Genomic DNA, 25,843 nt, shown 5'->3' with positions numbered 1-25,843 from the left:
GTTGGTAAAGTAATTGACTTCATGCGTACGCACAATGTTTGTTAAACATGTGAAAGAAATAGAAGTCACATATTTCTATTTGATTTTTAGGACGTTTGCTTGTGTTGAATTGACAAATATTCGGCACCTCCTCTTTATCATGTTAAATATTTTTTGTATTTATTTCTAAAGGTTCGAAATATGCTGGTCAATGTTTTCGGAAAAAGTACGATGGAAAAGGTAAAACCACAGAAGAAGAAGACCTCCCGTCATTCATGAAAATAGAGGGCGGAGTTTTGTGTGCATTAGTTCTCTATGTCTTCTTTTGGCGTTTACTATTCATCTGTGACAGGAAGCGGACACGTCGCATTAACAAAGCAGATTTGGAGGGAAGAAAAAAATGTGGAGGCTACTTGTTTTTCTTTTGCTGCGGTCTTTGCTTTGCAACCTTTGTTTTATGTATTATAGGTATGTACTTAACACTTCAAAAGTATTTTTAATAATGCACAACAAAGTAAGACCTACAAATAAGTCAACATGACCAAAATGGTCAATTTTAACAATTTTCATAAATTTTGTAAATTTTGTAATTTTTTACACAATATTTTCCTCTGTAACTACTGGGCCAAGTTCATTATAGATAGAGATAATTGTAAGTAGCAAGAATGTTCAGTAAAGTAAAATCTACAAACACATCACCATCACCAAAACACAATTTTGTCATGAATCCATCTGTGTCCTTTGTTTAATATGCACATAGACCAAGGTGAGCGACACAGGCTCTTTAGGGACTCTAGTTTTTTTTATAGTTAATACTGTGCGTATTGCTGAGTTTTTGTTTAGGGCGTAGTGGTGGGGGAGGGGATTGAGATCACTGTACATTTTCAAATCTCGCCGCATTTTTCACACCTTATCCAAGTCAGGATCCTCTAGCCTTTGTTAGTCTTTGTGCTTTTTAAATGTTGGTTCATTTGTATGGACTATATAAAGATCAGGAGATTTTGGTATGATTGCCTGTTAGACAGACAAGGTCGTTAAAAACTTCCATTTGTTGTATGATTGCCAATGAGACAGCTATCCACAAAATCTCAAATGAAGTGGATGTAAGAAATTATAGACAGCCTTCTGGCCTACAACAATTAGAAAAACCAAAAGCGTATGGTCGGCTATAAAAGGCCCCAACGTTTAAAGTATCACGCAATTCAATTTAGAAAACTGCGGCATAATTTATAACAAAACAGTTTACAAAAAAACGAACATAACAGACATGAACCAATGTCAAACACTGAACTACAGGCTTCTGGCTTGGGACAGGCACTTAAAGAATGTGGCGGGGTTAAACATGACAACCTTCCCCTAACCATTGACTGTCGTGTTACAGCACAACATGAGAACAAATTATAAAAATCAGTTTAAAAGGGCTTAAATCATCAGTATACATTGTTGTTTAGGGATCAGCTGAAGCCCGCCTCTGAGTGTGGGATTTTTTCGCTGCGTTGAAGACTCGTTCGTGGCATTGGGATCTTTTCTGCTCTATGGTTGGGTTATTGTGTCTTTGACACATTCTCCGATTCCATTCCCTATTGTAAAAATATCAATTCTAATTTATTTTCAATTTCTTCTTATCCCTCTATGATTATTTAGTGTAGTTGACGGTTGATATTGTCAGCAATGAATGCTGAATTAACGAGCCCGTTTGAAATTTGAAAACTTTCCCCATAAACATTTACTAGTAGTTTCTTTAAAAGCAACACGATTTGCTAGTAGCAAAAGCGGCGATAAACACATGAGTGCGCCAGAATGGCAGTGTGTTTGGACAGCATATAACACATTGAAAATAACCCTGCTTAACATTATATAACGTTGTTAGCTTTTTGTTTGTTTGTTTGTTTGTATAGTTTTTTGTTTATAATTTATTTGGCACTATTTACTATTTATAGTATATTATTTCTGTTGTTTATTATAACTGCGCCTCAGAGGTTTATCATGGTATTATGTATTTTTCATCTAGCAAACCTTTCAGACAAATAAAAAATGACAGTAATTTGATAGGACTGTACTTGTTAGGGGAAAAGATGTATACTGCTGTTATAAATCTGTTAAATAAATGTTGGTTTTCCTTACAGTATCGAATTGAATACATTTTCAGTTATGGATTGTGTTTTGCATAAATCTGGTAGATAAATTTGTTAAGGTTGTATTACATCTTTCAAGTTTTGGTAATACATCTTCCTGTAATATTGTAAATAGAGAGGAGGGATATTATAAACATCATTTCAACAGATTTCCTAGTCTTCGAATCATTCCTGAACCACGTGCCTTGCTAACTACGTATAACTACTTTAACATAGTGTGTGTGTGTAAGGGAGAGGGGTTATGTATTTTTGTTTGTGTGTGTGAACTAAAATCAGCAGAATGTTTAAAATAACTTGTTATAAAAACTTTTATACAGGAGCAACAAAAGTTTTCCAATTCCATGATGTCACTAAAAATCATACATTGAAGTGTGACGAGGAGTTCTATAACTTTTACCACGATGCCAAGATAGGACAGATGGTCGTATTTATACCGTATGCTCTTTACATCATTGTCTCCATATTTATTGTTATTCCTAAAGCAAGTAAGTATGATGCAGACATAATCTTTCAATCAGTTTAATTGAAATCTGGAGCTGGCATGTCAGTAACTGCTAGTAGTCCTTTGTTCATTTATGTATCATTGTTATTTTGCTTAGTTTCTTTTATTACCTATTCTGACATCGGACTCGGACTTCTTTTAAACTGAATTTTACTACATACGTATTGCTATGTGTTTCTTTATATAATTCTACATTGGCTAGGACGTATAGGGGGAGGGTTGAGATATCCCAAAACATGTTTAACCCCGCCGCATTTTTGCGCCTGTTCCAAGCGTAAGCCTCTGGCCTTTGTTAGTCTTGTATTTTTTTAAAATTTTAGTTCATTTACATGTTTTGGAGTTTAGTGTGACGTCCATTTTCACTGAACTAGTACACAATTGTATTTAGGGGCCAACTAAGGACCACCTCCGGGTGCGAGATTTTCTCCCTGTGTTGAAGACCCATTGGTGGCCTTCGACTGTTGTCTGCTTTTTGGTCAGGTTGTTGTCTCTTTGACAAATACCCCATTCCCATTCTCAATTTTAATTATCATTGTTGAGATATGTTTAAATAATGGAGTTGTAGATGACAGATTTATAAGGTGTAATAACACGTATAGGTTCCAAAGTACGCAATGTTTCTGAGTAAAGACATAACTCGACTAACAAAAGATGCATTTTATATAGCAAAGCTGGTCGATTGGTCTATATAGTGCGATGGACACGATGCAGGTGGTGTTGCTACCATGCCTCGGATGCAGGGGTTCGAATCTCGCTGAGCGAAGGACAACATTCAATGTTGATGGGCTATATTTGAGAAGAAGTATTATCATATTAAAATACTTCTTTTTATGTATTATTAGGAAAATAGTCTTTATATTTTAATTAACAAATTGGAGCTTATCCATTGTATCTATTTTGTGTAATTAGTTCCGCCATATTACAGTTTCTGGTTCTGAGATAAACGTATATATTTTGAACTCAATTGCGGAATTATTATGTCCCCGTAGGGAACATTAGTTTTACCCTTGTCCGTCTGTATGCACGTCCGTCTGTCCGTACGTCCCAAATTGGTTTCCGTTCTGTAACTTTAGTTTGCCTCAACCAAATATTATGAAACTGATACACTATGCTTATAACCACAAAACACAGATCAAGTTTTAATTTTGGTGGCGTCACTTTTACCTTTCTAGAGTTTTGCCCCTTTTCAAATGGAAAAAAATGCTGAATTTTTCTTCGTTTCCGTTCTCTAAGTTTAGTTTGCCTCAACCAAATGCTCTGAAACTTATACAAAATGCTTAATACCACAACACATAGATCAACAGTGAATTCTGGTGGTGTCACTTTTACTGTTCTAGAGTTATGCTCCTTTACAAATAGAAAAAAATATTGAAATATTCGTTTCTGTTCTCAAACTTTAGTTTGCCTCAGCCAAATATTATGAAACTTATGCACAATTCTAATTACCACAAACACAGACCAAGTTCGAAATTTGTAGGCGTCAGATATGCCGTTCTAGAGTTATGCCCCATTACAAATGGAAAAAATTGCTGAATTGTTAGTTTCCGTTCTTTAACTTAAATTTGCCTCAACTAAATGTTATGAAATTTATACACAATCCTTATTACCACAAAACTCAGGTCAAATTTGAAAATTTGGTGGCGTCAAAAGTTTTGTCCCTTTATAACGATATATGCAAGCGGGGACATCATCTGAGTTCCATGGACACATACCCCATTTATTATTTATAAAAATAGTGATATGTCAGAGTTTGATGATTTTTTATTTATTTTCAAAATGATAATCTATCATTGTTTTGGTACATTTGTTTGTTGGTTAAAATTTATTTTTGAAATAGCTGGTTTATAAATGGATTTCATATTTTGTGTCATCATTCGAATGTATATCATTTAAACAGAAATATTCTGAGACATCAAGGTATTCTTTTTTTTTATCACAGAAAATTGGTTTATGCGACATAAATGGCACCAGTGGGCCAGTCTTCTTGATGCCGACCAAGATGGAATAATCAGTTCTGATGACATGGAGGAAACCAACACCACGCTCGAACAGCTACGACTGGCCATTGGCGATAGGAGGACGGCTTTAAATGCAGATGCGCAGAAAAAATGGTGGGATGATCATATTTTCAAAAGAGGAGCAAACAAACACATCTCTGTTGACGACTATGTCGCTTATCTGGAGGGAATTTATAATCCCGCAGATATGGGGAACAAAATGCGCCCAGTAATCACCGGCTTTTTTAATTTCTTCTCTACTCCTGACTTTCGCAAGAAGAATTGCATTCTGGCGGAAGAAGATTTTATCAAGTTTTGGGCAATTCTAAAGAATGTCGATAAAGTTCATTGCAGGAATATATATATTAGACATTTCTTGAATCCTTCGACGATGGAAAGTTTTCTTGGAGATTTTGTTGCCTTAGTTTCCCATAATGATTTCTTTGATGAAAACACCATTAGAATCCACACTGTATTAAAACCCCCACGATCAGCAACATGTGATCCTATCTGTCATCCTTCATGTTGTGATGTCTGAACAAGATAAAGACAACAACAGACTCTTAGACTATATTGTTATTGTGAGATGTATTACCAACATGTGTATGATTATCGTACAGATACTACTAACGTGTTGATGTAAAATATATCTTAAAAATCTAATGACTGTAATAAACATGATAACGTTTATATCAATCAGGTGTAAATATCAAAATTCTAGTATGCATCAATAACTTTATATTGCATAATGTTATATTGTGTATGTCTCTGTAGCGAAAATACTGCGTCTGAATGTATCAAAAAAATTGTTTAGACGTAAATGTACACGCTAATTGAACATAAATTTTCATAAGTGGGGGCCAACTGACTGCCTAAGAGGGGACCCGCTCCAGTGATATCCCATATAACCAACCCCGGGCCTCCTGCCCCCTAACAAACCCGCCCCTGATGAAGGATATCAGACCTGTATAAATAAGAGCAAAGCAAATCTGTATTTGTAGGAGCGATGCATGACTATACCATTGTAGATCTATTGTAGATGTGTTTAAATAGAAACGGTTAAGATACATGTATGTATGAATAAAAGCGATGTATATCTGAATGGAGTATGATAGGTGTAAGAGAATCACTACTCCGATTAAATCATTTTGATCTACTAGATGTTGATACTGACTAATACATTTTTGTTATTCCTTTTGATTTATAATTGATAAAAGATCAATTATGATGTCAACCTGTGTGAAAAAGAACAGTAAAATATAAGTATATTTTTTTCAAATTTTTGTTTTAACATTTAAAACAATCAGCATGATAACAATCAACAAAACAATAAATTAGACACATCACAATAACAAATTTGCAGTTATTTGAAATTAATATCTGAATATGAGACGCATTTGCACTGCAAAATGATAAATTCTGATTTTTATATGATATATGCACGTACAAAAAAAATATGTTGTTAAAGAATTAACTAGACAAAACTTTTTTCTACAATTTTTATGATAACTCACAGTCCTACCTCATTTTAATCATTTACAGCAAACGAATATATAACCACACATTACCTCGATGTTTGTGATAAAAACTATAGAAGCATTTTTAAAAGTGTATTTTAGTTTTCTTAGGTATAGTTATACATTAGATACATATACCTTTTATGTATTTTATAAACTTTGATATTATAACGTATTGTATACTTTTTTAAATATCTATGTAAGCAAAATTTATTTTAAGTGATGAAATAACTTAATATTTAATTTTTTAATTGAATGCTACAAGGTACCATTTTTGACTATTGAACAGGTAGATATATGTTAATCTGTAGTGTGTAATCTGTGGGCATTCTGCATTTCGACAGAAATGGCAAATGGTGAATTATTATACATATATATAACTTTTATTGATGGGCCGTGAACGCCACACCGACAGATGTTGTTTTTTTTTTGTATCCAAACGTTTAAATAGATCATGTTTTAGACACTAGCTTTTTGTTTTACATTTAGGGCCAGACTGACGCCCTAAATCTGTGACTGTGGAGTACGGTTTGTTCATTGGTTAGGTAAAATAGGTATTGTATGACCCATTCAGAATTATACAGACAAAACCCAGCAGTATTATATTCCTTTTCCATCTCCAGTTATCCTTGTTTCCGGTACTACGTTCCAGGTATTAGCTGATAGCCATACCCTGTCACGAGGTATTGGTATATGTGTAACATACTGAATATTGCGATCGGGAACCATTCTAATCTCCAGTCCTCTTTAAATCACCTACACTAGCAGTTAACATTCATGGTTATTAAAATTTAATACTTTTATCACATTTAGTTTTTTTTAAAATAAGCATGGCATCAAATATTACCCTAAACCGATTTTATTTTGAAAATAATAAATGCAGGTCTGTCACATTAATAAAATCCTTAACGTGTCTTATTATACAAACATGAAAATGTTTGAATTTCGAAGTATATACTCTTTGTTTGATGAAGATATCACAAAGAGGTCATGTAAATCATTTTAATATTTTAGATTCCATACTCAGTAGATTCAATAATTTTTGCAATGATTTTTTTCTAATCGAAAATTGCGACGAAATTATTAAGGAAAAAAGGAAAACTTAAATTTTGATATAATTATTTGTTCTAATCCTATCCTGAAATCGCAATAACTAATTACGCGTTCTTGTCCATTGTTCAACATATGAATAATAAATGCGCGCAAAAATTTCCGAATTTACGGCTTTAATAAGGATGCTGTGTCAGGTTTTGATCTTTTGTTTTACTTATAACTGTTGGATTGTGATCTTTCAGAACATACATTTTGAGATTATTATGTTGTTAAGTTTTTGTGTTGTTATTATATTTATTAATAAAGATGATGTCTGCTGCTTTGTTATGATAATTGTTGTCAAATTATGCACACAACGCTTGGAACATATTGCAAAAATACAAAGAAGGTAACAACAAATTGCATTAAATAACAAAACATAACCTTTGAACTGGAATTCGTGGCAACACACACGAAAGAGTATCGCAATACACTGCAAACTAGCTTAGAATACCATAAGATGCCAACATTAACTGATATACTATTACACCTTCCAAAACACATATTGATAAACAATTGAAATACTGAATAACCACTTCGAACACAGCCGCAAATATACATATTTTTGTTTGTAAAAATACGCACTTTAAAACCTTATCACAATGAAAACATGTTGAACACCGTAGTAGGTAGTAATCAAAGATAATACTAGTAACACTAATAGAATATATACCAACAGGACATTAAAAAAACATAAGTATAACACAAAAACAGACAACATCATGGCCAAAAATAGAAACGTAGAAATGCCAAACACAAATAAACAGAAACTAAAATGCACTGTTTGAACAACACAAAATCTACCACTTATGTGCTTCGAAAGGGTATGCAGCCCTAGCTTAACAAGTGGCATCCGACCTGCTGCTCATAATAATATATATCAAGGTATCATATCTTTAAAACTAAAATAAAATTTTAAACTTTTGGGTAGCATGTTACATGTTTTCTTCTGACGAATATATGTATTCCAAATCCCCTTCGCTCCAACAACTCAAATGACAGTACTGTTGTTACATTTTTGTTCTTGTATCAATGTCTATTGGAACACATACATTTGCACATTCCTGTTGTTTTGATTTAACAAACAGCAAAAGAAGGGCGACAGATACCAGAGGGACATTTAAATTCATAAATCGAAAATAAACTGACAACGCTATGGCTAAAAAAGAAAAAGATAAACAGGCAAACAGACAAACAATAGTACACAAAACACAACATAGAAAAATTAAGACTAAGCAACACGAACCCCACCAAAAACTGGGGGTGATCTCAGGTGCTCCGGAAGAGTAAGCAGATCCTGCTCCACATGTGACACCCGTCGTGATGCTCATGTTATTATAAACCCGGTAAGTAGTCTAATTCGTTAGGTCACATTCGTGGAAAGGGAACGGGATTGTAGTTACGACATAAGGAACATATCTGCTATCATCTGTGAAACTGATATTCAATAACGGTCAACCAACTCGTAAAATCTACGAAGGGATGATTTCACCTTCACCATTTGGAACTCTTGGTTTAATAACTTCCTTGTGAGCAGCAACCCTCTATCAAGGAAATCATGATTGGAAATAAAATCCCTGGAATATCGTATCAATTGGGAGATACATACGCAGTATGCAGGCGCTACTGAAATGTTGCATAGAAATTGAAAGTTCACAATTGGGAAGCTGAAATCATCTCTAGATGCGTTCAACATAGTCACCAAATTTTGATTTATTTAGGGAGAGAACATCATCTATATAGCGGAAAGTAAAGTTAAAGGATATTTTTAACTTCTTTTCTTCCTTCTTCAGAAGTTCCTGTATGAAGTCAGCCTCATAAGAATAGAAGAAGAAGTCTGCAAGAAGATTATAAACAAACAACAACTAACGCTCTCATATAGGTAAACACCCCATAGCAGATGTGTTTGATAATATAGCCATTATTTTGGATTGAAATTAAAAAAATATAGTAAACTGCATTTAAACCTTTACGTTACAAAACTATGTTATTTGTTTTTTTTTAACATTTTCCCGATTTGCAACGTATCAAGTACAGTTGGTACGTGACTCAACCGTTAGTGTTGTTTTGGAGGTATATTTTATTCATCTAATAAAATTAAAGAATTGAAATGCATATCATCAAATAACTAGCTTAACATTTTATTTGGTTTCAGGGTTTTAAAACACCTTGTTTGTAATTCTTTAAGCGATTAATTAGTTGTGCAGAAGTTCATGAATCAAAAAGACCTTACCCGAACTGATTTGACACGACCTTTAGATTCTGAATATAGGATTTTGGAATTACGGGGCCTGATTATCGAAGCGCTGTTAGGACTAGGACATGTCCTAAGTTCATTTAAAAACGTATCTTTAGGATATATCTTATGATGGTTAAATTTGTAAATAAATACTATTGCCTCCTATATATGGATCCACGTTTTTCTAAATATTTTTCTATTTTCACTTATTTAATGTGTTCTTGCTCTTATCCAAAAGATGTTACATAAAACAGTAGTATATATATGACACCACTCTATTCATATTTTCAACGTAGAAAATAAGAAAAGAGGAGCATCATATATAAATAAAACACATAAAATAGATGTACATAGGTTAGAATATTAACTTTGAAAAAAGTTCCCAAAAAAGGACTTAAGCCGAATGATCCGTAATGAAATACTTTATGTATTCCTTATTTTTATTTAGAATATAGCAAAGTGCTCTCGACCAATGAAATTGTAGGATTGGATGCCTCTTAATTGTGAAGAATGAATGTAAATCATGTTCTTAGTAAGGGATTATTCTATTATTTGGGTCTATTTACAGTTCAAAACAAATAAATGAGTTACAACTGCCCCGAAGCACATTTATCAGATTGGAAGGATTTATCATACAGTTATTGAAACTGACTAAAAGTTCAATTGTGAAACAAACAAAAATAAGTTGAAGTTTACTGGTGCAGTAAAATTTGTACCGTGAATGTTATTATGAAAATATTAATAACTTCAAATTACTAAAAAAAATTAAACAATACCAAAACAAAGCAAAAAGAGAAAAAAAATCTTTCAGATAAAAAAATAACCTAAATCTTTAGCTTTCCAAAACTTTGATTACTTGATCAGTGGTTGGAAAGAATATTTATTTTCAGTATTCCGATAAAAAAAACAGGAATTTAATTTTGAACATATTAAAACTTTTAAAGGCATTATTTTTGAACATTTTTGAACATTTCCCTGAAATAATGAAATATTATTTGATGTAAAAAGCCGGACCAAAATATTGGCTGTGAAATAAAATTTAGTTGTAACTCAAACATATTAATTGATTTAAACTGTAAATAAAAAATAGGATAATTCCTCACTAATATATTACATGATTTACATTCATACTCACAATCAAGAAACATATCCAATTCCTACCTTTTCTTTCTACTGTTGTGTTACCTAATATCTATGACCCTTTTTAAAAATAAATATTTCCCAAATGATATGAAAGTCCTTACATCAGTAAAACTAATCCATAAATGACATGCCCAAAAAGGAAGTCATGCATCAATTATAAACATTGCACTAACAATTGAAACTAATTTTGAATAGATCATTTGAGCCTTGAGCACTTTACAATATTCTAAGTTTGTAAGAGAATGATAATCCCTTACTTCATGATAAGTACTCGCTAACGCTCGTACTTAATCATGGAGAAAGGGATTATCATTCTCTTACATATACGAAAGATGCACGAGATATGCCTTTGAACTCTGTAAAGATTTAGACCGTGACACTTCGAACTAAACTCACTAAAAATATATAATGATTGTTTCCGATTGTCTTTTATTAGTTTTCACCGTTACTTGCTGTTCACAAACATTTTTAAATTATTAACGGTGGGTAAGGTTGTACTGCGAGAGAACGTTCTGTACTGGTGATTCGGTCCTGATCGGTGCTGGTGATAGTTCAAAAATTTTAACTAAGACGAAAATGATGATTTTTGACGATTTATTTCAGATGAAAATGAATAGATGAGATGTTTCAATTTTGTTTCTTATTTTTTAAAAAGCCAGCAACCGAAATATTAACCGTCGACAATGCTGTAGTATGATAAACACAAATGTGCTCATTTTCAGACCATTTGGAACAGAAAAAACAAACAAAAGTGCTCCTTGAGTCCGTTTACTAAACCAAAAAACTGCTTGGCATAATAATTTTGGAAATAATTGAAGTGCTCTATTAAAATTGCACATTTTTATAGATTATTCATGTCATGACTTTGTACTGGTGGGTCCTGAGGCCGTGCTGGTGATTTTTCACAATATGTTAATATTATAATGATTCAAACGTTGCTAAATCAACTGTCTTTTGTACAGGCTTGTGTTAAAACTTATTTATGACACCTATTTTAACCTTGTACATGTCATTTGAATGTATAGTATTAGTAGTATTTTATTAAAGCTATTAGATACCTTTAACATGTTTATTTAAATTAACATAGGATGCTTCCTACAAACTGTTTAAAAGGTATCCACATACGTTTAAAACAACACTTTAAACGACATTTATTTTTGTCTCTCCTTTAATTTAATTTTTTCACTAAACTATATCAACTCGTGAGACAGATATTCTTAGTTTGCAGCCATGGGAAATAAAGCGTTGGATGCTACTACTGTGCAATACAAGAGAAAAACTTGTTAGCAATTTTTTAGTTGGGTGGGGGTGATTGGAAAATGTTTTCCGATTTTAGCTTCGGAGGACACGTGTTTCCTGAGTGCAAAAACAAAAATGAAACTCATTCATTTGGTTGAATACAAAGAAAAGTTTAGAATGTCACTTGAACTGTCAAAGAAAGGATATCAGAGACCAAAAGACATCAAAATGAATATAATAAAAGGTAAGCTTTATTAGAGTCGGCATGGTTTACAAATCAACAACATAACGTAAACTCTACTGATCTTTTAAACGACATACAATTAAGGAATAACCATACAAACAAACATGCAATAAGTTAAACAAGCATTGTGGGAGCATTGCATTGCAATACATATAAAAATAAAGATGTGGTATGATTGCCAATGAAACAACTCTCCACAAGAAACCAAATGACACAGAAATTAACAACTATATGCCACCGTACGGCCTTAAACAATGAGCAAAGCCCATACCGCATAGTCAGCTATAAAAGGCCCCGAAATGACAAATATAAAACAATTCAAACCAGAAAACTAACGGCCTAATTTATGTACAAAAAATGAACGAAAAACAAAAATGTAACACATCAACAAACGACAACCACCGAATTACAGGCTCCTGACTTGGGACAGGCACAAAATGTGGCGGGGTTAAACATGTTAGCGTGATCCCAACCCTCCTCCAAACCTGGGACAGTGGTGTAACAGTACAACATAAGAACGAACTATAAAAATCAGTTGAAAAAGGCTTTACTCATCAGATGGATACAAATAGAAATACATCTAACAAAAACACAGAGAGGACGTGGCCGGGTACTTGTATGTCCCAACAATAAAAAGACACTAAGTACTGATCTGAGAGAACTCTCAGTTACTGACAGCTAGTTCAAAGCCACTAACAACTAATAAAAAATCATGCATCTAAGACTAAATTTTCAATTAGTACACATCCAACATCCAATGGATTTAGTGTAAAGACGTCATAAACAGTCAGAGAAAAACATGACCTTGTGCAATGCCAAGATACAGGTATCGACAGATTGTAGATCCATGAATGTGTATATGTATATAACAATAATATTTAGTTTGCTTTTAATTTACTGATAACAAAATCAATATTAATACCAATAAAAACAATATTCAATGATCTAATTACAGTGTTGAATTGTATCCCGGATGTTGTTTGAGCTTGATGGCCGCAAAAAATAAGCTCCAGGAAAAAATGAGAAATATGCTATTTATTGGAAATTTTCCAGTTCGGAAAAATTTGGAGGAATGAACATTAATACTTTCAACTATTGTGGTGAAAAAATTTAAAGTACTTATATGGATCTTTTTCATTTTTGAAATGTTTCGTAAATTCAAACGATGCCGTTGCTATAAACGTCAACGTCACAGTTAGCCATTTATTGTTCTCCGACGTTTTCCAATTGTCTGATATCATTGGTTGCTTAGAATCTCTGCAAAACAGCATGTCCCTTGATAGTACATTGAATGACGCAACGTGTTTAGACGCTGAAATCATTTTTGGTGCCAATAAAAAAGAATCTAAAAGTAAAAAATCAAAACAAAATACAAACAGTGAGCCTATTAAACATACTCAGTTTTGTGGATTCGATGACGACGGAAATGAAATTCGAAAACCTTGTAGTGTTAAATTTACCGTTGAGCTAACAATGTAAAATTTTGATTAGATGCCTTTCGTTTCAAAATGGGCGAGTGTTATGCCATTGAAGAACGTATTGTTTAGCATGGTCAGAAATTTGTACTCCAAACAAATAATATGAAATATGTAACTGCAACAGTGTACAATAATGGAACAATACTTGTACAAGGACTTGATTCATCCGAAAATTGGAAAAGTAAATATTTTGAAACAATGCAAATATATGTTGATAATGCGGCTAGAAACGCTTACCAACAACATAGTACAAGTGAAACTGAAATTATTTTTTTAGAAATTTAAGACACATCTAATGAAAGAGAACACGATGGTTCACTTGAAACAATACCAAAATAAATTCAGGTAACCGAGATTTTAATTAACACTGAAACAGAAATTGTTCATGTCCGTAATAGTAACAAATCTATTGATTTCATTGATTCACATGTAAGTGATCAAATATTTGAAAATAATATTACGAGTCAACTGGATTAAGATGTCTGGCATGTCTTAAAACAAGTAAAAAGCTTGCATGAAAAATTCAGGATACAAATACACAACTCCTAAATCAAATAACAAATTTAAAGGCAGCGTTTAAATTGGAACAACAAGAGACAAAACTATTAAAAGATGAAACAGTGGTTCAAAACATAAAAATAAAAAACCAGGAGGAAGAGATAGTCACTATAAAATCTGAACTAACAAAATTTGGTGATCGTCTGTCATTTATAAAAGTGTACGATTCAACACAATTACCACACCCAACATATAGTACAGTATGCAAAACATCAACGCCAATAAGTTCTCCGAATCGCCGATTGCATATACATGAAAAACAGCAACCAAAACAAAAGTTAAAACACCGTCTAAATGCACAACAGCAAAATGGCAAAAACATTCTCATCATTGGAAGTTCAATAACAAAAGGAATCCAAATTAGAATATTAAAGCAGGAAGTAAATACAAATACCAAAAGAGGTGGAACTGTCCAGTCGATAAAAAGACATATTTTTTTAATTGACCTTTCCCCATACACTACTCTGATTTTACAGTTTGGGGGAAACGATGTTGGAAATAAAGTCTCTGTTCAAAACTTCAAAGATTCGTTTAGATCATTATTAACCATGCTAAACAAAGAAAATCCGTCGATTATGATAATCGTTGGTGGTCTACTACCAAGAGAAGGAGTTGATATGATGTACTACAATCAATGTTTGAAGGACCTGTGTGGTGAAATGCAAATTGATTTCATAAACCACATTGATAGCTATGTACTCAGGAACGGCAAGCTAATTCCAGGTATATTATATCCTGACGGAGTACACCTCACCAAGAAAGGAACATCAATACTTATACATAACAAGAATGATGTTACATCAATACTTGCCAATACGTAATCAGAAAATGGCCGAGATAAATCAGACTTACATTTCGGATTTCAAAAACATTTTCAACAAAGAAACAGCACAAATAGAAATTTGTATTCGCATAGGGCTACTCATGAAGTGCATTCAAATTTTGAAAGCCAGTCTCGTCAACAAAATTCGCCAAAATCTTGTTTCAATTGTGGAGAAACAAATCACAGCCAAGTGAGCTGCAGATTTAAGCAGAGAATACGGTGTTATTCATGTCATGAAGTTGGACATAAACAACAAACTTTGTAGAAACCAGTACTTCACAGACACTCAAGCTTACAGACAACTAAATGGTCCTGTACCTTTCAATTATATGTATGAAAACTAGGGATTCAAGATTGTTTGCAAAAACAAGTTTAGTGCTTTAATGTCTAGCCTACATGTATGTTTAAAGTGTAATAATGAGTTTTCAATGTGCTCATGTGACTCAAATTTAGATTTACTAGTAACTTCTGACATAGATAATGTAACAAATGAAAGGAATTTTAATGATACTTGTAAGTTTAAAAGTAACTGTACAAATTTGGATAATTGTTTGTCCCCTCATGATTTTTCGACTATTTCTCCTATTAATATGACATTCAATAATACAAAAGAGGTTATTACTGAGACTGCGTGTAATTTAGAAAAAAGTAAAACACAGTTAGTTGAAAATGATTATACAAATAATATTTATGGTCATCAAAAAACAAAAGGTCTAAAAATAACGTTTCAAAATATTCAACATTTACTGCCAAAGCTAGATGAGATAAGATACAATATTACAAAAATGAAAGATTGGGAAAAACCACACGTACTAGGAATGTGTGAAACATTTTTAACACCAGAAAAATGTCATGACAAGTCAAAAGAACTAGAAATTTCGGGTTTTACATTTGAAAGAAAGATCGGAAAACAGGTAAAGGTGGAGGTTGGATAGTTTATTTTTCTAACAATATAAAATACACTAGACGATGTGAATTTGAGTCCGAAAATATTGAATCTATATTTGTCTAAGACTGCAAATCCTTTTTAATATCGTTTATTTATAGACTTCCAAATAGTATGACTTCTTGGTATAACTTCTTTGAAAATGAAATAGAAAAAGCTCACTCTTATAATGACCATATAGTTTTAGCTTGTGATTTCAACCTAGATTTTTTACAGCCTTTACACAAGAAATGGGACTGTATTTTGTCAGTTTATATTATTTTTCAATTAGTCAATGAATCAACTAGAGTCACAAAAAAACAGTGTCACACTTATAGATCATTTATATTCTACAAATCCTGAGGAAATTACAGATGTAAATGTCCCTGCCTATTGTCCGGGAGATCATTACCCTGTAAGTTTTACTATTAAAAAGCCTACTTTCAAAACATCAGTAGATAATCATGTCACAATAACATATAGAAACTTCATTAAATTTAATCAAGAAAATTTTTTAAAGGATTTAAAGGCTAAACATTTTAATGAAATACTTTATTTTGATAATCCAGATCATACATTGGATGCATGGTACTCTAAATTATTAAACGTTTAAATAAACATGCTCCAATAATAACGAAAAGAGTAAAGAAAAAGTCTCAACCGAAGTGGTTAAATCAGGATATAAATCAACTACGCGCTAAAAGAGACTTTTATCATAAAAAGAAAGATTTCGAAAACTACAAGTTATTTAGAAACAAACTATCCGCCCAAATAAATAAATGTAAGACTGACTATTTCTCCAAGGCTGTACAGTCTAATTCAAAAACTTAGTGAAATCTGGAAACATCTCAAAGATTTAAATGCAGAATCAAAATGCCCAATAACAAGTGTAGCATTTCAAGGATCTGATGTCAATGAACCAGGAAAAGTTTGTGAACACTTCAATGAGTATTTTGGTACTGTAGCTGAATCAATTATTCCTAACCCAAAATCAAATTTCGAATCCCCAAAGTTAAAAGAGTTTATTGAAGAAAAAGTTGGTGACAACTTTTTTTAAATTTTACTGTTTGTCTCCAATAGAAGTCTTTAATGAACTATTAAAAGTTAAAATGGATAAATCTACGGGTTTGGGTGATGTTGGTCCTAAAATTCAAAAAAATAAGTGCTCCAATAATTTATGAATCTGTTGCGCATATTTTTAATTTAAGCCTTTGTACAGGTATATTTCCATCGATCTTTAAGTGTGCAAGAGTATCGCCTATCCATAAAAGTGGCGACATAAAAGATATGAACAACTATAGACCAATATCTGCACTTCCAATTTTATCAAAAACTTTTGTAAAAAGATTATTTACTCTCAAATTTACAAATATTTGATAGAATTTGATTTGATTTATAAGTGCCAGTCTGGGTTTAGACAAGGCCATTCCTGTAACTCAGCTCTAACGAAAATTGTTGAAGAATTGCTAATTAATATGGATCAAGGAAACTACAGTGGAGTTGTATGCTTAAATTTTAAAAAAGCGTTTGATATTGTAAATCACTCAATTTTATTATCAAAATTAAAAATGTATAAGTTTGATTCTCTTTCTTTTGAATTGTTCAAATCATATTTATCAAACAGGTCTCAAAAAGTAAAAATAAATACCAACATATCTTCAAGAAAAAAAGTAACATTTGGTGTACCGCAGGGCAGTATTCTAGGCCCTATATTATTTTTTTTTATATATTTATGAACTCCCACTTCAACTAAATCATACAAAGCCTGATTTGTATGCGGACGACACAACTCTTAAATACTCTTCAAATTCCGTTGATGATATATATGATAAACTTTATGACGAAATAGCAACTTTGAAAATATGGTGTGAAAATAATGATATGATTCTAAATATTAAAAAATCCAAATCTATGTTAGTTGGTTCACATAGGAAGCTTCAAAGCATACAGGAAACATTGAAGATAGAATACAGTGGAATTCTTTTACAAAATGTAAACAGTAAAAAATTACTTGGCATCATAATCGATGATTGTCTTTGATGGAATTAACAAATAAATAAAGTATGTACTGTGATTTCAACTAGACTAGGTTTACTAAATCGATTGAAGCATTATATTCCACAAAAAGGTTTATGTTTATTTTATAATGGTTATGTACTTCCTCTCTTTCATTATTGCTGTACAATATGGACAGAAACAAGTAATCTAAATATGGAAAAAATGTTAAAACTACAAAAAAGGGCAGCCAGAATCATTCTTAACAAAGCATATGACACACCGTCAAAAACTTTATTCAAACACTAAGAATGATTAACTTTTCAAAAAAGAATCACATATCACAAAGGAGTATTAATGCACAAGTGTGTAAATAGTATTGCACCTGATTATCTTTGTCAATTATTCAACAATAACCAAAATGTTAATGCAAGATATTCTTGGCGTTCATCGGACAATAATTGTCTTTTCATACCACGTCCGAGAACAAATTTTATGAAAAAAAACATTTCAATATTCCGGTACAGTTCTTTGGAACAGTATTCCTGTAGAAATCAAAAAGATGGAAACGATAGAACAGTTCAAACAAATTTATTATAATTTCTTGTTTCTACACTAAAAATGTAATTATCAGATGAAATTGATCTATATTTTTAAAAAATCCATATATTTTCCTTGTATATCATTAACAAATTATGTTCATGCAACGATTCTGTATGTTTTTTTTCGCCATTTGTTTTGCATAAAAAGCTGTATGTATGTATGTATGTATATGTATATATTATATTATTGTTATATTTTGAATTATTCAGAGGGCATCAGGGGAGATTAGTATTGTACTAACTGATTTTACCCTCTTTAAATAAAGTATTTATTATTATTATGTATTATTATTTATTTATAAAGGATCGATAAGTTTACCAGTATCAATTCTAAATTTCCGGGCACGGTAAACAACATTTCCGTAAAAATGAGGATGTGCTATCCCGTTTGAAATAAGTTTTCTACAAGTACAACCAAACTTCTAAAACCAAATCTTTATATCTATGGAAGAATTTAGTAAAGGTTTTAAGTAATTTGTGGTAACGAAATCCCTGGCATAATAATTTACCTGTAATACATAGATTACGTTCGTTAAAATCAAAAACGTCACAACAGACACGGGCATAGCGAACTATTTGGGAAACATAAACACCGAATGATGGTGCCAAAGGAACATCACCATCCAAAAAGGGAAAATTAACAATAGGGAACGAAAAATCTTCCCTTTTGTCGTAAATTTTAGTGTGGAGTTTCCGTGTAAAACCGAAATATATAAATCTAGGAAAGGACAGTTATTGCCGTTTAAATTTGATTTATTTAAAGTATGTTCCTTTAGGTAAATTTCGGCAGTATATTTAGTGATTATTTAACGAAAAAATATCATCAAGATAACGGTAAGTGTTGTTGAATTTATAAAGTAAAAATGCAATTTAGACGGGTCTTGACTGTGTTTGAACATAAACTGTGATTCATAACAGTACGAAAACAAGTCTGCTATTAAAGTGGCGCAACTAGTGCCCATTGGAATACCTACAACCTGTCGACAAACTTTGTTGCCGAAACGTACATAAATATTATCAAGGAAAAGGAAAAAATTAACAGCTTCAATCATCTCATCACACCTCCAGTAAGTATATCTAGCATATTTACCTTTCTCATTATAGAAGAAGGCTTTAAATGAATTGCAGAAAAATATATTTGCATTCAGATTTACCAAACGACCATTTAATCAAATAGGAAAACTTTTGTTTGATAAGATTGTGTGGAAGTGTAGTGTAAAGAGTAGAAAAGTCAAAACTGTCAACAGAATCAAAAGGACCATCAAAAGCACGTAATTTATATAAAACATCCAAAGAATTTTTTACACTCCGAAAAAAGTTAATTCCACTATTTTCATATATTTTATTACAATAGTTTATGATAAGTTCTTTGATAGTAGTTAATGAACTTGTTAAAAGCACTGAAAGATTAGTTTTAGAACACTTACTAGAGGCCGAGATGAAACGATATTTTACTGGTTTTTGTGTAGTTTAGGTAACCAATACATAGTAGGGACCTTCAAATGTCAAGAAGAAGCCTTAAGCTGTGATGTGGTTATGATATGTTTGTTTACTATATGACTCTCTGTGGAGCGCACGGACTTGAATGTAGATGAATTTAAAATTTCATTCTTAAGAACGTTCGTGTAGTATTTACGGCATACCACCATCACATTGTTGACTGCTTTGTCGGCCGGTACAAACACAAACCGCTTTGAAAATTCTTGAAGTTTATTTCTTATTCTGATAATAGGCGTATTATGTACTCTTTTATTTATTTTTGAATTATTTTCAAAATGTGATATTCTATTATCTACAACATTCATACATTTATTCAAATCAGAATCAAGAGATTTTTTTCAGATTTTCCCGTTTACACCAATTTTTACAAAACGAGGAAAGAGCGTCTTTGGTGACGACACTGTTTCCAATTTATTTTAGATGGAGGACGATATTTTGGTCCTTTTTCAAAAAGTTTTTAACCTCTCTGTTCTGGACGATATTGAGGTCCCCCGTAATAACATGGCCATATGGATCATATTTAAACTTCGACGATTCACAATTTCAAGTTAAAGGAGTATTATTTTTTTTTGTATGTGTACGAAATAATAGGTGGTTCTGTGTTATCAAAATAGGGAGGTATAAAGTTTTGAACGGTAGAGTCATTAAATATACTCGATAATTTGATAAAATCAACACCTCTGTTAATATATATATAATTTTCAGAAAGTGCCGTTTATGATCTTCAGGTTTGTCGACACGCGGGAACAGCCTTTGGTGGCAAAAAGCTGTAATTATAAGCGAATATTCATAGAGTGGGCTGAAGAAAGAGATGGCGTCACACTCCTTGAAAATATCATGTAATTTACTAATTGGTATTTGACCCAGTTTACATAAACATAATTGATGCCTACCATTGTTTTTAAATATAGATAGCAGATTACCAAGTGTATAATTTATACAATGTTTAATTCGTTGATTTCGATTGATACGTTTGCAATGGGACCTATTTTTTCGTTGTCTTTTATCCATAGTATTCATGATATCAATAGAAGAAGTTGTAGATATGTTCCCTTGTCCAAGTATATTGTCATTTAATTAGACCCAGGGGATAAGCTGTCTGAAGTCGTTTAATCCAAGACTGTTCGATAATTTTACGGGAATCTTCAAATTGTTTATGCGATTGCCCTTGTTGTTTCTGGATCGTTTCGAGCAGTTGATCTTATAAATTTAATATTGTGGTTGTGTTTACCTAAATGTTGGTAAATTATACTTTTGAATTTCTTAGATTTTCGGAAGCGGTATAGATGTTCCTGTGTTCGTTAGTCCGCTACCGGTTAAGAATTCATTGTACTGGAACAAAACTGACAAAAAAATTATCGACATGCATTTTCTAAGTCAAAGGACCATAACTCACGATAAAAAACATCTGAACAGAACAAAATTCGAACTTGATCTATAACTTCTCATGGTTAAACAATATAACAAATTTCAAATCAATATCTTCAAGCATGACGAAAAAAGTGTGGAAAACTGATTTTTTGTTTGTATGTATAACAGACAGACAGACAGACAGACAGACAGACACCTATTATATACAACGTTGTTACATTTTTTGTGTTTTTGTTTTTGTTTCAAAAAGTTTGAATGTAACATTATTTTGAACGTTGTTTTCAATTTAGACTTGTTTACATTATTTAGATATATATTATTTATTTTATTTATGATATGATAATATTAATAATATTTATAATTTTTAATCTTGTAATTATTTACTAATGATGACTTCAACGCATTCTTAACATTAAATTCTTTACGCTACCACTCAGGACAGCGGTTATGACAGTCATCCTAGCTAAGATAGTTTTAAGATAACATCGGTGTCCATGCTGAGATATGTCGTAAGTCTGTCCTAACATTATTCTAATTTATTCCTAAGAGAGGTCTTAGGACAAATCATAGAACAGATTCTATAAACAGGCCCCTGTTTGTTATAGGTATTGGTTTTGTTTCGTTTATGTATAGAAAACAATATATTTTTCTTGTGTATTTTCAAAATTTGGAATAATTAGAATAATAACTATGAACTACTTTCTAAAACACGTGTTACTGTTGTTGGTTCTATTCATTTTTTTTATCAAGACTTTAAGAATTTTTTTTCTTGAAATGCATTCTAATAAAGTAAACTAAAAATACTCACTATTCTGTCGCCGGTGAAATTGAATTCAAACGACTTGAATAATTGTCATATAGTTATAGTAAATTGTACGGACACTTGTATTCTTTGAATATTTTATTAGATTATCTTTACTTGACCCATTCTTCGTATTTTTTAACTTTGGTAAAAAAAAAATATTCATAGTTTAAAAGCTATGATAGTCACGACAACCGTACGTGATCTATGGATGATAGAACGGGATATAATTTATAAAGACACACAAAACAGGCAACCGACAGTCTTTCGGGTGACTTAAATATAAGGATATTTTCGTTAAATTATACGATTTGCAATATACAGTTTCTGAATGTAATAATTTAAACGATAACATAGATACGCCCCCAAGAAAGATTACCAATTATCATTTAAGGGTTTTGTTTACCAAGTTGTAATCGGCAAACGGTAACCAAAAACAGTCACAGGAGTTGTGTGATAAAGAATGTGTCGAGGTTAAACTACCCTTATCGTGTTTGGTTGAGTATTTGCAAGAATTGTAGAACAAACGTAATCAAAGTACTGAAGTACTGAACATCGGATGACCGCAAGTTATTGTGGATGTCACAAGCACTTTTCTCAGAAAAAAAATCACACCTTTATACCTGAAAGTGAGGTTAATGTACAGATGTATTTTTTTTCTGAGACAAGTTCTTGTGTCGAAGATAAATAAATGAAAGGGAATTCAACACCACTGTAATAACTATTATATATATATATATATATATATATATATATTTATATATATATATATGTATTGTAGTGATACAAATCAATATACTCTGGTTTATATTAATATTAATATTTGTATATTACAGTAACTGTTACATGTATATATAATTTTCATCCATTTGTATATCATTCTATTCTACTAATTATTAATAGTGCAGTGCAAGTGCATAGTGGACACTCTTCTATAATAATTCGATTTTTCTTATAGATTGGATTTGAGTAGGCATTCATATTTTCCCGCAAAACGAGAGAGCAAGGACCAATAACTCTGCATGAATCTGTATATATAATCTTCACCTCCTTTATAGGAGATTGCAATCGTTCTTGAGATATTCTTCCGCATGCGTTAACACAATTTTTCTGTACGTCTGCATAGATATTAATAATTTTTACTTTCATACATATAAAACATTTTAATATTATTAAATTATGTTCTAAAAAAAATATTTGATGAGTATTCATTGAAGAAATGAATATATAGCAAGCGATAAGGAATGTTATTTTGCACTCGATGATGTCGGCGTATTTATCATGTTTATAGATCGGTTAAAAACCCAAAACTAATTTACATAATGGAAATTTAGGCGATAGCAATACACCGGAATGACCTCACGGTCATCCGCTGTAAAAATCAGTTAGAATGCTTGGTCCATCTGATCAGTATTAAACAACAAATTGAAAAGAGGAAAAGAAAAGGTAAAGGTTAAATTAAGTTAGAATCGATAGTAATTGTAATTGAAAATATGACATCATACAAGTTTGTTAAGACTAAAATGCACTTATATAAGTTGATATCCTTCCTAAGACAGCTCATGAAAATGTTTCCTCTTACTTCATTTTCGTAGCACCTGAGATCAACCTCGGTTTTTGGTGAGGTTCGTGTTGCTCAGTCTAGTTTTCTATGTAAGTTTTGCGTACTGTTGTTTGTCGTTTTCTCTCTTTTGTTTGCCATGGCGTTGTCATTGTATTTTTGACCAATGTGTTTGAATGTCCCTTTAGTATCTTTCGTCTCGCTTTATAAAACATCTACGTAGGAAACAAACAAAAAGCAAAGAAAAGGTACAGATTCGCTATCATTTTTTTTCTAATTTATAAGAAATACATTTTGAAATGTTTATTTGAGTGTAATGAGCCGTATTATTTAGTTCACCTTTTTGATTTATTGGCTCACCTGGCTCCCAGGGCCAAGTGAGCTTTTCTCATCACTTGGCGGGTTGCAATGAGACTACTCTCAACCAATATCTCCGAAAATGAGAATGAAAATATCTAGACATTTTTCCATTGTGCAGCGTTTGTTGATGTCGATACTTAATATAGAGTTAATAATGTTTTGTCTCGTTGAAATCAAACTTTAAAATTACATTAGAGACAAGAGTTGTTAAAAAAAACTGTTCAACGACGGTAAGCAAACAGCTTTCGGTTAAGTAGAAAATCAAATATCGTATACCCATGACGAACGTACAAATTAGGTTTTGTTCCTTTATTCGTTTTAGACACACTTCATTAAGAAGAGGGGCGAAAGATACCAGAGGGACATTCAAACTCATAAATCGAAAATAAACTGACAACGCCATGGCTAATAAAAAGACAAACAGACAAATAATAGTACACAAAACACAACATATAAAACCAAAGACTAAGCAACACGAACCCCACCAAAAACTGGGGGTGATCTCAGGTGCCCCGGAGAGTTCAGCAGATCCTGCTCCACATGTGGCACCCGTCGTGTTGCTCATGTTAGTACAAACATTGCCTTATAGCGCTAAAACAACTTTATTTTCTTTCAGAAACGGACAAAAATACACAGATTTATTCAGAAAGTCATACTGATGAAGATGACACAAGAATATTTGGAAAAATCAGAATTATAGATTTCAATATGGGTCAATATTTCTAATGCGCCTCCAATTGAGGAATACAAAAGTTGTGTGTAAACAAAACATCTCTGTGTAGTGATATTGGACATGTTTCTATTTTTAACAAGTGACTGAACTTAACCATTTGTGTTGATTTAAAAAGTAGAGGACCATAGAATAAATGTGTAAAAACTATGGAGTTATTAAATGTATTTAAAGTATTAAATTTTCAAAGAACTTATTGTGTTAAAAAAGGGATTTTTTACCATGAAGAGCCGCATCACGAAAGGATTTACGGGGTATGCTAATTTACGGGAAAATGAATCACGCTTCGTACCCTGAAAAGTTTTCCACTTATGTGAAAATGTCCCAGCTTGAAACGAGCCATCATACATATCCAAGTTTACGATATGGACTGAGCTACAGACGAAATGTTACCATTACCGCCTATGGAGAAACAATTGCGCATACTGCCCAATCTGATGTAATATATTCCACCATATACATATATATGTACCACTTATTACAGATAACATTCCTCTTCTTATCTGCATACAAAACACCGTTAAAAAATATATTAGAGAAAAATCATTTTGATTCCTCCTACATTGTACAAGTATCTGTAAAACATAATCTGAATAATTCTGGTATTCAAATTTTAAACTTAAATCATTATTTCAAGTTATGTTTTTTTTTCTCTCACTTAGACAAACTTTTCCTAATCAACAAGGCATTGTATACTATGTTTATAGTGTAAAATAAACTGTGGCCACAAAGATATGTCTTGTTTTGGTGTAAATTTGATAGTATAATATATACATGTATGCAAATATTAATGGCCATACTTTAACATGTATATAATAAAAATAATTAAAAGTCAATAAACCATGACTGAGGGGACATAGTAAGAGATTACTTTGACGTCCAACGGCTGTTTTGCCAGACAATCTAGGGCCTTGGGAAGTGAAAGTTAAAATGCTGGAATCAATGGGTCACTGTGAAAACTGTCCAAATATGAGAAATTAAAGGGTGGCAGGTAAATGAAACTTACATAAATTAAGAGATAAATGAAAAATTATCATTTTGATGCCCGAAT

At 32.0% G+C, this 25,843-nt stretch overlaps 1 protein-coding gene across 1 annotated transcript in view; it reads left to right on the top strand.

Annotated features, from left to right (window-relative positions):
- LOC127706687 (uncharacterized) overlaps positions 1 to 25,843 on the top strand; it is a 399,723-nt gene that overhangs the window by 8,636 nt on the left and 365,244 nt on the right. The window lies entirely within an intron of this gene.

This window comes from Mytilus californianus, unplaced genomic scaffold, assembly GCF_021869535.1.
Source record: "Mytilus californianus isolate M0D057914Y unplaced genomic scaffold, xbMytCali1.0.p SCAF_6, whole genome shotgun sequence".
Classification (NCBI taxonomy): domain Eukaryota; kingdom Metazoa; phylum Mollusca; class Bivalvia; order Mytilida; family Mytilidae; genus Mytilus; species Mytilus californianus.
Note: the sequence above shows the minus strand (reverse complement) of the source record. Positions and strands in the feature narration are given on the sequence as shown.